This window comes from Eurytemora carolleeae, unplaced genomic scaffold (assembly GCF_000591075.1).
Source record: "Eurytemora carolleeae unplaced genomic scaffold, Eaff_2.0 scaffold939, whole genome shotgun sequence".
NCBI classification, from domain to species: domain Eukaryota; kingdom Metazoa; phylum Arthropoda; class Copepoda; order Calanoida; family Temoridae; genus Eurytemora; species Eurytemora carolleeae.
The window spans coordinates 37,695-52,076 of record NW_019398491.1 but is presented as its reverse complement, the minus strand read 5'-3'; positions in this window follow the sequence as shown (position 1 = coordinate 52,076).

The following is a 14,382-nucleotide window of genomic DNA, read 5'->3' as shown; positions in this document are numbered from 1 at the left end:
CGAATAGAACAATTTAAAAAAAAAATATTTGATTTACTTAAAGTGTTCATACACTGATTTTTTCCAGGTTTCATGTCCAGGACTCTAGGATACCTGGAAATACAGTGCCACAGGGTACCCGGAGGAGCTAGAAATTCATAACTCCAGTGAGCTCGGAGCAGCCAGATATCCAGTACTCTAGGATGCCTGGAGTCGCTAGAAATCTATTTCTTTAAGGTACCTGGATTATCTAGAAATCTAGTGCTCTAGGGTACCTGGAAAAGCTAGAATTCCAGGATACCCAGAGCAACTAAAAAAACAAGTTCTGCAGGTTATCTGTACTAGTTAGAAATCCAGTTGTCTAAGGTACCTGGAGAAGTATAGAAATACAGTACTCCAGAGTACCTGGAGAAGTATAGAAATACAGTACTCCATAGTACCTAGAGAAGTATAGAAATGTAGTACTCTAGAGTACCTGGAAAAATATAGAAATATTGTACTCCAGAGTTCCTGGAGAAGTATAGAAATACAGTACTCCAGACTACCTGGAGAAGTATAGAAATATAGTACTCCATAGTACCTGGAGAAGAATAGAAATATAGCACTCCAGAGTACCTGGAAAAGTATAGAAATTCATCTCCAGAGTTTCTGAATAAGTATAAAAATCCAGTACTCCAGGGTACATGGAAATACTAGAAATCCAGTATTCCAGGATACATAAAAATACTAGAAATCCAGTACTCAAGGGTATCTGGAAAAGCTAAAAATCCTGTACTCAAGGGTACATTGAAAAGCTAGGAATCCAGTATTCCAGGATACCCAGAGCAACTAGAAATCTGTGTGTAAGTAAACCCTCCTGTCATACTGAGTGTATCCCACCTGTTTGTGTGTCCGCAGTCCCTAGTTTTTGCTCTGCAAGCACTCATTAAAAACATATCAGGTATCGATCTGTGGTTAGTTTTTGCAAAGTGTGCGGTATATTTACAGTGTACATGAACCCACTAGGAATTACATTGTACATAGACTCACTAGCTGTTGCGTGTACCCTCTACAGTGTTCATGGACCCACCAGGTTATAGCTGTGTACACTGTAAAGGGCTCCTGTACAGTGTACATAGACCCATGAGATATGTACCGTGTACATGAACCCACTAGCTATTGTGTGTACACTGTACAGTGTACATGGACCCACTAGGTATATAGCTGTGTACACTGTACAGTGTACATAGACCCACTAGCTATTGTGTGTAAAGTGTACAGTGTACATGGACCCACTAGGTTTATAGCTGTGTACACTCTACAATGTACATAGACCCAAATAGAATATAGATATGTACCGTGTACATAAACCCACTAGCTATTGTGTACAGTGTACACTGTACATGGACCCACTAGGTATATAAGTGTGTATATATCTAGAAAAGTTATGCCCCCCCCCCCGGTAAAATTCCTGTTTACGCCCCTACTCTACAGTACAAAATGAAGAATAAAACATAAACTGCAATCGAAAAATTTCAATTTATTTTAACATTGTTCGTATTTTCTAAATTAATAAACTGTAAAGCAAAGAACCGGATCTTATTATTATCTAAAAGTTGGCAAGTCTAGTGCATACAGCTGGCGCATGCATCAGCAATTATTCTAAGAAAATATTCATGGATTTTTAATTGAAAAAAATTCGAAAATTCATTTAACAGTTTAGCTAGGTATTATGTGTTTAATATTTTATTAATATGTACCCACAGCGTAATGCATGTAATGCATGTATCCATGTAATCCATGTAATCCATGTATCAATGTGATCCATGTATCCATTTAATGCATGTATTCATGTAATCCATGTATCCATGCAATGCATGTATTCATGTAATTCATGAATCAATGTAATCCATGTAATCCATGTATCAATGTAATCCATTTATCCATGTAATGCATGTATCCATATAATGCATGTATCCATGTAATGCATGTATCCATGTAATGCATGCATCCATGTAAGGCATGTATCCATGTAGTGCATGTATCCGGGTAATGCATGTATTCATGTAGTGCATGTATCCATGTAATCCATGAATCAATGTAATCCATGTATCAAAGTAATCCATGTATCCATGTAATGCATGTATTCATGTAATGCATGTATCCATATAATGCATGTATCCATATAATGCATGTATCCATATAATGCATGTATCCATATAATGCATGTATCCATGTAATGCATGTATCCATGTTATGCATTTATCCATGTAATCCAGGTATCCATGTAGTCCAGGTATCATTTAATCCAGGTATCCATGTAATCCAGGCATCCATGTATTCCAGGTATCCATGTAATCCAGGTATCCATATAATGCATATATCCATGTAATGTAGGTATCCATGTAATCCGGGTATCCGTATAATGCATATATACATGTAATGCATGTATCCATGTAATGCATGTATCCATTTACTCCAGATAATCCAGGTATCCATGTAATCCATGTAATGCATGTATCCATGTAATCCATGTAATGCATGTTTCCATGTAATCCATGTAATGTAGGTATCCATGTAACCCACTCGTCCATGTAATCCATGTATCCATGCATCTTTAAGAATAAGGCCCCTCTCTGTATCCTTGTGTCCAATATCCAATGTTTTAAAGTTTTTGCGTGAAACTACAAATACAAAAAGATAGATGACGTAGATCAAAAACTTCCCCCTTAGTCATCTAATTCCATGGTAAACACAATCAGTAAGCCGATAATTAAGGTTTAAATTTACAAAATAAAATTTTTTAAAATGGTAGGATTTTTTATACGGTGGTAGGCGATTATATCAATACAATGAAGACGACTTTTTAATTTAAATTCAATTGTTACATGCTTTTCAAGTAGTTAATGTGTATTCATGCTATTTAACAGCTTTCTATAAATCAAATTGAAATCGAAAGTCGTCTTCAATGTATTGATATAATCGCCTACCACTGTACAAAAAAAATCTGTCAAAAATGCTTTTTCATTTAAAGTTGAAACCGCACAGTGTAAATACGTGTAATTTTAGATAAATATCAATTTCAAATAAAGTAAAATCTGAAGATGCAATAATATATAACTTCAGAAATAATAATATCAGTCATAATTAAGGATTAAAAAATTTTAGTATCGCGATATCTTTCATGGATTTAAAAAAACTTAGTTTTACACTCAACATACTCAAACATAAGTCAAATGTAGGGTTTTAGGATAAATTCAATTAAGAAATATAACCTTTCAGAGTCCGAAATTTAAAAGAGTATCGTCGAACGAAACTCCCGAGTGTCCTTTTTGGGATCTTAACATTTTGTAGATTTTGATTCGACAAAAATGGAGAATATAAAGAAACTAAATAAAATAGTATTTCATGACAAAAATATTGATATCCACAAAACTGACTGACCCCATTCGTCAAACCCGGGTTTTAAAACTGGTTTTCATAAGGATACCCTGTCTTAAGTTTTGGGCTCAGGGTTCTCCCGGGAACCTTAGGTAAAATATGTACGAAAAGAACGAAATATTTGGTGTACACAAGGGCGGATACAGGATTTAAGTGAGGGGGGGGGCAAATTTTTTAGGGAAAAAATCATAATTAGGAACAAAAAATAGAGCCGCAGTCGAAAATTTTTTTTGACTAAAAAGACTCAAAAAGAGTCAAAATTATTGACTAAAGACTAAAAAACTAGATTTTTAACTTTTCACACATTATAGTTTATTAAGACAGATATTTTTCCTGTTTTGCACTAGGGTTTCTTTNCAATTTTACAAAAAAAACTAACCTTCCAGGGTTCTCCCGGTAACCTTAGGTAAAGTATTTACGAAGAGAACGAAATATTTGATTTACATCCTAAAAAGATAATTGAGTATCTGCGTCTTGCCCCTGTATTACTATGTGTAAATTCTGTCTAATATTTCCCTACCTATAAATGGTGTTTTTATAATCAATTGAAAAAAAAAAACAGGAATACGGAATTATGATATGAGTATAAGAAGACGGGGCCAAAACAATGATACTCAATTATCTTTTAAGGCTTTATACCAAATAATTCGTTCTCTTCATGAATCTGGTACATGGTACCCTAGGAAATTTGGAGACCCCTGAAGGTTAGATTTTTTGTACAATTAAATTTATCTTAAAAACCTACATTTGACATAAGTGAAAGTATCCCCCCCCCCTACTCATTTCCCTCCATTATTAAATCTTGGGTAAATATTTGTGAAGTTTCAAGCTTCTATATTCGTACATCTACCCACCAATCAAATGATTTAACAAAAATACGGACAAAAACTTCACAAGGCAGTTTTTGCTTTAGACCGTCGCTAGGGGCGCTCAAACAGCGTTCAGAATCTTTCTCCTCGAGTCTGACAGAGTCCCCTAGCGGCCGTCTGTATATTTAATTATCAAGAAATGCTTAAAACAATTCTTAGACATTGGAATTGATAAGATTAAAAAGAAAATTTATATATTAAGTTTAAGAATTTAAAGAAGAGGCAGAAAGTTGAATAAAATCTAGGTGTGGTCCCGTTCACTTTCATTCCTAATATGGAGAATTTCTTGTGAGTTAAAGAAACAGGATCGGTAGGATATTTAGTAGTCAGGAGGATCAGGAACATATAATGCTACTTTAGAAACATTACAGATAGGATCTAATCAGAATAGGGTTTAATACCGTCTAATTACTCTTAAGCACACTATGTCCTTTTATCCGTGTCCCTTTAGCAGTGTATCCCTTTAGCCGTTTATCTCTTTAGACGTGTATCCCTTAAGCCGTGTATCCCTTTAGCCGTTTATCTCTTTAGCAGTGTATCCCTTTAGCCGTTTATCTCTTTAGACGTGTTATAATCCCTTTATTTTTTAATCCCCTGATATCTTGATCCATCTATATCTGTATCCATGTATCTCTGTATCCATGTATCTTTGTATCCATGTATCTCTGTATCCATGTATCTCTGTATCCATGTGTCTCTGTATCCATGTATCTCTGTATTCATGTATTGCTGTATCCATGTATTTCTGTATCCATCTACATCTGTATCCATCTATATCTGTATCCATGTATTGCTGTATCCATGTATCTCTGTATCCATGTATCTTTGTATCCATCTATATCTGTATCCATCTATATCTGGATTCATCTATATCTGTATCCATGTATCTCTGTATTCATGTATCTCTGTATCCATGTATCTCTGTATCCATGGATCTCTGTATCCATGTTTCTCTGTATTCATGTATTTCTGTATTCATGTATTTCTGTATCCATCTATATCTGTATCCATGTATTGCTGTATCCATGTATCTCTGTATCCATTTATATCTGTATCCATGTATCTCTGTATCCATGTTTCTTTGTATCCATCTATATCTGTATCCATGTATATTTGTATCCATGTATCTCTGTATCCATTTATATCTGTATCCATGTATCTCTGTATCCATGTATCGCTGTATCCATGTATCTCTGTATCCACGTATCTCTGTATCCATGTATCTCTGTATCCATGTATATCTGTTTCCATGTATCTCTGTATCTATGTATCTCTGTATCCATGTATCTCTGTATCCATGTATTTCTGTATCCATGTATCTCTGTATCCATGTATCCATGTATCTCTGTATCCATGTATCCATGTATCTCTGTATCCATGTATCTATGAATCCATGTATCTCTGTATCAATGTGTCTCTGTATCCATGTATCTCTGTATCCATGTATCTCTGTATCCATTTATCTCTGTATCCATGTATCTCTGTATCCTTGTATCTCTGTATCCATGTATCTCTGTATCCATGTATCTCTGTATCCATGTATCTCTGTATCCATGTATCTCTGTATCCATGTATCTTTGTATCCATGTATTTCTGTATCCATGTATCTCTGTATCCATGTATGTCTGTATCCATGTATCTCTGTTTCCATGTATCTCTGTATCTATGTATCTCTGTATCTATGTATCTCTGTATCCATGTATCTCTGTATCCATGTATCTCTGTATCCATGTATCTATGCATCCATGTATCTCTGTATCCATGTATCTCTGTATTCATGTATCTCTGTATCCATGTATCTCTGTATCCATATATCTCTGTATCCATGTATCTCTTTATCAATGTATCTCTGTATCCCTGTATCCGTGTATTTTTGTACTCATTTATCCATGTATTACTGTATCCATATATCTCTGTATCTCTCCATCTCTGAATCCTGCATTCTTGAACCTGTGTAACCCTGAATATCTGTATTTTTTTTCTTGCTGTATTTCTGTATCTCTACTTCTATGTATCTCTGTATCTAAGTATATCAGTATCTCTGCTACCCTGACCCTGTTTCCCTGTATCTCTGTAATCCCTGTATCTCTGTAACCCTGTATTTCTGTATCCCTGTATTTCTGTATCCTTTTATCACTGTATCCCTGTATCCCTGTATCCTTGAATCCTTCTAATAATCACTGAATGAGCACAAATAACTAATTGATTGATTATGTGGGAAAATTTCATAAGATGCCTCGTAAATATTTCTCTTCAAGAGTTCCGGAGTTTTTGCCGGGAATCCGACGTTAATGTTCACATTTACATTTTAATGGGCGTGGGAATACAGGGAATACAGGGAATACAGGGAATACTGGGAATACTGGGAATACAGGTAATACAGGAAATACAGGAAATACAGGGAATACGGAAATACCGGGAATACAGGGAATACAGGAAATACAGGAAATACAGGGAATACTCAGAATACTCAGAATACAGCGAACACAGGGAATACAGGGAATACAGGGAATACAGGAAATACAGGAAATACAGGAAATACAGGGAATACTGGGAATACTTAGAATACAGAGAACACAGGGAATACAGGGAATACAAATAATACAAATAATACAAGAAATACCGAATATACGGTATCTAGTGGATCGCGGCCAATCTGTGTTACTCGCGAATGCCGCAATGAATTATAAGATAGAGAGAGAGCCAGTTCTAGCCAGCGCTCGGGCCCATAGCCTGTCCTAGCCGCAGCGCTCGGTCCCATAGCCTGTCCTAGCTGCGGCGCTCGGTCCCATAGCCTGTCCTAGCCGCGGCGCGCGACCCAGAAACCTAACGTTAAAATGTACTAATCTCTCTCATCTTAAACTTCATTGCGGCATTCGCGAGTAACCGAGTTTGGCCCCTCCCTGTATGAATGGTCTGATTTAAAATCACGAAACCTCGGCTTCTCCTGGATCTACAATATAATGGAAAGACTAATCTAAGCTGATTTTAAGATATATATTTTAATTCAACCCATATCTGAACTTGGTATTAAAGTTCAGGGTTTCATTAAAGTCTGATATTTCCCAAATTCCTATATATCTGTGTAAACTGGTTCCTTACAGAGTTCCCTTGGTTACAAGGTTCTAGGTTTAAGTTAGGTTTAAAAAACATTGGATTCTGGTTCAAATTCAAGCTTAAACTGAATAGTAATTGATTCAGTTGTAAATATGACGGCCCTTCAAGAAAGGATCCCTCCCTCCTTCCCGGCTCCATTCAGCCAATTCAGTCGTCTTAAAGTAATTATTTATGAAATTTTGAAATGAAAGGTTTTCTCACAATTAATTTTCAACGTAAAAATTTTAAAGTTCTTAATTTAAATCTTCAAGAATCAATCTTCAAGATTAATTTTATAATGTTATAAATCAATTTATCTATCAACTAGTTTAAGATAAATTTATTTATTATTCTTAGCTACCATCCTAGCATCCACCCTAGTATCCATCCTAGCATCCATCTTAGTATCCATCCTAGCATCCATCCTAGCATCCATCCTAGTATCCATCCTAGCATACATCTTAGTATCCATCCTAGTATCCATCCTAGTATCCATCCTAGCATCCATCCTAGTATCCATCCTAGAAGACATCCTAGTATACATCCTAGCATCCATCCTAGTATCCATCCTAGCATCCATCCTAGTATCCATCCTGGCATTCATCCTAGTATCCTTGTATCCATCCTAGTATACATCCTAGCATCTATCCTAGCATCCATCCTAGTATCCATCCTAGCATCCATCCTAGCATCCACCCTAGTATCCATCCTAGCATCCATCTTAGTATCCATCCTAGTATCCATCCTAGTATACATCCTAGTATCCATCCTAGCATCCACCCTAGTATCCATCCTAGCATCCATCCTAGTATCCATCCTAGCATTTATCATAGTATCCATCCTAGTATCCGTCCTAGTATCCATTCTAGTATCCATCCTTGTATCCATCCTAGTATACATCCTAATATCCACCCTAGTATCCATCCTAGTATCAATCCTAGTATCCATCCTAGTATCCATCCTAGTATCCATCCTAGTATCCATCCTAGTATCCATCCTAGTATCCATCCTAGTATCCATCCTAGTATCCACCATAGTATCCATCCTAGTATCCATCCTAGTATCCATCCTAGTATCCATCCTAGTATCCTCCCAGCGTATCCTGGTTTTCAAGTACCCCAGCGGGGATAGGGTTAAAAGTTTAGCTTTGCGTACATTCTCACTTGGAACCTTTTATATCCTACAGTTGTTTCTACTCAGCTACCCAGCTAGGATACAAGTATATTATTCAGTGAGAACACAAAGGGAAAAATATGAAGGATACAAGTGTATTATTCAGTAAGGATACAAAGGGAAAGATATGAAGGATACAAGTGTATTATTCAGTAAGGATACAAAGGGAAAGATATGAAGGATACAAGTATATTATTCAGTAAGGATACAAAGGGAAAGATATGAAGGATACAAGAGTATTATACAGTGAGGACACAAGGGGAAGACAAGAAAGATAAAAGGGAAAGTTATGACGGATACAAGGAAAAAACAGGAAGGATACAAGGGAAAGACCAGAAAGATACAAAGGAAAGACATTAAGGATACAAGGAAAAAACAGGACGGATACAAGGGAAAGACAAGAAAGATACAAGGGAAAGACATGAAGGATACAAGTGAAAAACAGGAGGAAGGATACAAGGGAAAGACATAAAAGATACAAAGGAAATCATGGAAGGATGCAAGGGAAAAACAGGAAGGATACAAGGGAAAGACAGGAAGGATACAAAGGAAAAACAGGAAGGATACAAGGGGAAAACAAGAAGGATACAAGGGGAGCAGAGGAAGGATACAAGGGAAAAACATAAATGATATAGGGGGAAAAACAAGAAGGATACAAGGGAAGGACAGGAAGGATACAAGGGGAAAACAGAATGTATACAAGTGGAAGACAGAAAGGATACAAGGGGAGGTAAGGAAAGGATACAAGGGAAAAACAGGAAGGATACCAGGGAAAGACATAAAGGATACAAGGAATAGATAGGAAGGATTCAAGGGAAAACAGGAAGGATACCAGGTAAAAACAGGAAGGATACAAGGGAAAGACATCAAGGATACAAGGGAAAAACAGGAAGGATACAAGGGAAAGACACAAAGGATACAAGGAAAGGATAGGAAGGATACAAGGGAAAAACAGGAAGGATACACAGGAAAGACATCAAGGATACAAGGAAAAGACATCAAGGATACAAGGAAAAAACAGGAAGGATACAAGGAAAAGACAAGAGGGATACAAGGGGAAGACAGGCAGGATACAAGGGGAGAAAGGAAGGATGCAAGGGGCGGACAGGAAGGAAACAAGGGGAAGACAGGAAGAATATTTATTATTCTGTTTGTTGCTAGAATTGAGATGAAAATAACTAATTTAGAAGACGACATATAAATGGTCTCTGTCCTCCCTCTCACCCTCCAAATTGTTTAGTTTGATGATATGAATTCCCAGTGCCACGTAATCCATTTTGATTCATCATTTAATAGTGAAGCTAGTGAATCCATTCATAGAAAATAATATTAGTTTAAAATAGAAAACTTTTCAAATAGATTTAATATTTAATTTCAAATAATTAATCAAGAGTTTTTGTTAAAATATTGAAACAATACTAAAGATTCTTTAAATACCTTTAATATTCGAGGATTTTTTTGTGGGACTATAATAATCCAATGAAAGGTTTTTGAAAAGGTTTTGCCTAAAAATTCGATTCTTAAATTTTGGGAAATCTACCGATAAAAACAAAATTAATTGAAATCTCAGATTGCTTAATGATTATATGAAGGGAAATTGTTGACAAATAAAAGAAACCATAAAAAGTTCCAAAACTGGAAACCTGGTTCCAGATATATTAATGATGAACATAATCTTGAATTGGTTGGGACTGACTCTCTGTGCAAGTGCAGTTTACTTAATAATATTTTATTGATAATGACCCAAACAAAATCTAATTAAGCAAAATGGTGACAATTTCAGAATCTCCGAAACCCTCCCCCCCCCTGCCCCCCTCTCATAACTCCAACCTATATTCGACCCCCTCCTCCCTCATATTTGACCCCCCCCCTCATATTTGACCCCTCTAGTTCCTCCCCTCGAGTCCTCTATTTGTCGGTGTCCGCATATGTATTGATGAAAGTAAATTGTGTCTAAACTGTCTATGGTTACTAGCTATACATTCATATGTATATAGTGCATTGTGTTCAACACACGTTCATTGTTTGACCGTTGTCCGGTCTTAAACACGTGCTCCTCACACCCCTTTCCCATCACCCTTTGTGGGCTACGCATTAACATTTTTCTTTTTTATTTTCATTAAATTCCTTGATTTATTATTTTTGCTTAATTTTTACTTTGATCCATGCACCTATAATCCTTCCGTTTTCTATCCTTTTCTCCTATTATAAGTAGATAAATACTCTTTATACTTTTACTTATAGTATAGCAATAACTCCTACTCTTTATACTCTTAGTCTTATCCCACTTCTCCTACTCTTACTAGTATAATAATAGTTCAATCCTACTCCTCCTACTCTTACTAGTATAATAATAGTTCAATCCTACTCCTCCTACTCTTACTAGTATAATAATAGTTCAATCCTACTTCTCATACTCTTACTTTTATAATAATAGTTCAATCCTACTCCTGCTACTCTTACTGATATAACAAATAACAATAACTCAATCCTACTCTTCCTTCTCTCGCTGGTTCAATGATAACTCAATCCTGCTCCTCCTACTCTTCAATTATACCCTGATAAACAAGGGTTGAGTCTAGGTTCTCACAGGTTCTCATGTATGGGAGGAGGATGAGAAGTACATAAACCCATCTGCCACCGTATACACCCGTATACATATGCATATACCAATTTACATATACTTTTTTGACAAAATATTTTCTCCTGTGGGCTTTGAAGGATAAATTTTTAGAACAGATAAAAAAGTTTTAAGATTTCCCATTTCTTTAGAAAAAGTTAAAAATCTAAATTTTCTTTTTTTCCCCGGATGCACCTAAGTATATAAATACCAAACTATTGTGCATATTCAAATGTTCCCTTAGGACGCATTGAATGGATGCGTGGGGGAGGGGGGTTAAAGAGGGGGTTAAAGGGGGGGGTATAAGCATTCTCTATTTGTGGGTTTATCGTGAGAAGAGAAAAAAGTTCCCATGCATCCCTTTCTGGTCCCAGATTTACTGAATTAATCCAAGCTCAATTCAATAAAATAGAAATCCAATTCTACACATTTCTGGAAACATTGAATCCCAGTCTTTTTCAAATGCTAATCAAAAATGCTTGTATCAGGCTTGGAGGGAAAGTATTGGAAGGGGGGGGGGCTAATGGGGATTTTAGGAAATATATTACTAGTTAGCGGATTTCAATGATTTTCATTTTCAGGAGAAAATTATGATTTTTTCCAGAAGTTTGCGTGTTCGGTCTGCCCGGCAATTTTCTGTTAATATATCTCCAAATTTTGAAGTCGGCGTTGTTTGAGTTTTGCAGAAGAAATCTCCGAGGGCGGGACCGAGATTATTGGTAATAGTATCCTAACTAATCCCTTCCTAGAATCAAAGTCAGCTCAGTAACCCTACTTAGCTCCACACTACTCTACTTAGCTCCACAATACTCTACTTAGCTCCACACTACTCTACTTAGTTCCACAGTACTCTTCTTAGCTCCACACTACTCCACTTAGCTTCACACTACTCTACTTAGCTTCACACTAATATACTTAGCTCCATACTACTCTACTTAGCTCCGCACTACTCTACTTAGCTTCACACTACTCTACTTAGCTTCACACTAATATACTTAGCTTCACACTACTCTACTTAGCTCCGCACTACTCTACCTAGCTCCACACTACTCTACTTAGCTCCACACTACTCTACTTAGCTCCACAATACTCTACTTAGCTCTACACTAATATACTTAGCTCCATACTACTCTACTTAGCTCCACACTACTCTACTTAGCTCCACACTACTCTACTTAGTTCCACACTACTCTACTTAGTTCCACAGTACTCTACTTAGCTCCACACTACTCTACTTAGCTCCACACTACTCTACTTAGCTCCACACTACTCTACATAGCTCCACACTACTCTACTTAGCTCCACACTTCTCTACTTAGTTCCACATTACTTTACTTAGCTCCACACTACTCTAGTTAGCTCCACATTATCCTACTAACTTTATAACAACAAATCTAGATAGTTTTACTCAAACTTCTTACACAAGGCTATCTTGCTCGAGGAATGGTGCTACAATTATTTGTCTAACAATTATTGTAAAAAAATGTGTAAATGCCTCCGAAATCCAATAAACTAGTGATTAAAGGGGAATAATTGACCCTCTCTCCTCCTGAATACAAATCCTGCCATTTAATTGCAACAAAAACTGAATAAACACATAAACCGCTGAGTTGCAAAAACTTGCATTGTTGACAGTAACCCTAGTTATTCACTCTTTTTGTTAAGTTCGGAACAATGGGCGCATTTTTGCACATTAAAGCGCATTTTCTGGTACGCACCCCTTGCGTGAAAAGAGACAGTAAAAAGCCACTAATCCATGCTGGATAATGAAGCCAGTGGTATTCTCTAGGATGGTTAATTGTAGGAACGTGCCTAACTTTTTAAAGGGTCAGTCAGCCCTGGGAATTTCTGTGCAAAGGGGGAGGGTTAATGGGTTTTGTATTGAGCTCCCTTTAAAGGGTCAGCTGTAAAGGGTGCGAGGGGGGCTGGGGGCTCATAGATTACAAATTTAGTATGTATTGAAAGCTGTTATAGGTCAATGGAATGGGGTGTGTCTCATTACTTAACTGAGTGAATTAAAGTGGGTGAATTTTAGTGCTGCTTATTTTTTAATACCTTTATGTATATATTCATACCTTCTCATTATTTTTCTCCTTCTCATCCTAATCCTTTTTCTCCGTCTCAACCTTCTCATTATTTTTCTCCTTCTCATCCTAATCCTTTTTCTCCTTCTCAACCTTCTCATTATTTTTCTCCTTCTCATCCTGATCCTTTTTCTCCGTCTCACCCTTCTCATTATTTTTCTCCTTCTCATCCTGATCCATTTTCTCCGTTTCAACCATCTCATTTATTTTCATCCTTTTTATTATTTTCATCCTTCTTTTTCTTCTCATCAACAGATGAGAAGGATAAGAGTATCCTTCTCATCTGTTTTATCCTTCTCTTCATTCTTTTTCCTACTCATCCGGCCAACACATCCTTCCTATTCCTTTCATCCAACACACCCTTCTTTTCAATTTCATCCTTCTCATCCTTCTCATCTGTTTTATCCTTCTCTTCATTCTTTTCCTACTCATCCGGTCAACACATCCTTCCTATTCCTTTCATCGTACACATCCTTCTTATCCTTCTCATCTGTTTTATCTTTCTATTTACTCTTTTCCTACTCATCCGGCCAACACATCCTTCTTCCTTTCATCCTACAAACCCTTCTCATCCTTCTCATCATGCTTATTGTCTTCCTCATCCTATCCTTCATTTTCTTTCTAATACTTTTATCCTTCTCGACCAATCCATCTCTCTTATTCTTCTCATCCCTCTAATAAGACTTCACTCGTTATTATATTCCCACTATTATTCCCTTCTAGTCCTCCTTCTTTTCTTCCTAATCATCTTCCTTTAGTTACAATTCTTATCCTACTGATGATTTTGTCACAATTTTAAACTTATTAAAAACTGATCTCCTTCAATATATTAAATCCTATTTTATGATTTATAATGCTTTGGCTACTGGTACTTTAATTACATCTCATCTAGCTCATTCTATCCATTCTTCTCATGGGTCTAATACTACCCATCCTATACTGATCCTATCAATCTTATTCTACTCATCCTGCTCATACGCCTCATCCTTCCCCTATGTCCCATCCTGTTCATTCTATTCATTCCTCTCATTTGTCTAATACTACTTATCTCATCGTTCTATTCATTCTACTTACTCTACTTTTCTGATATTGATTTTTAGTTTTTAACTCTAAACTTCTCTTACAATAATAAAAATAAGTA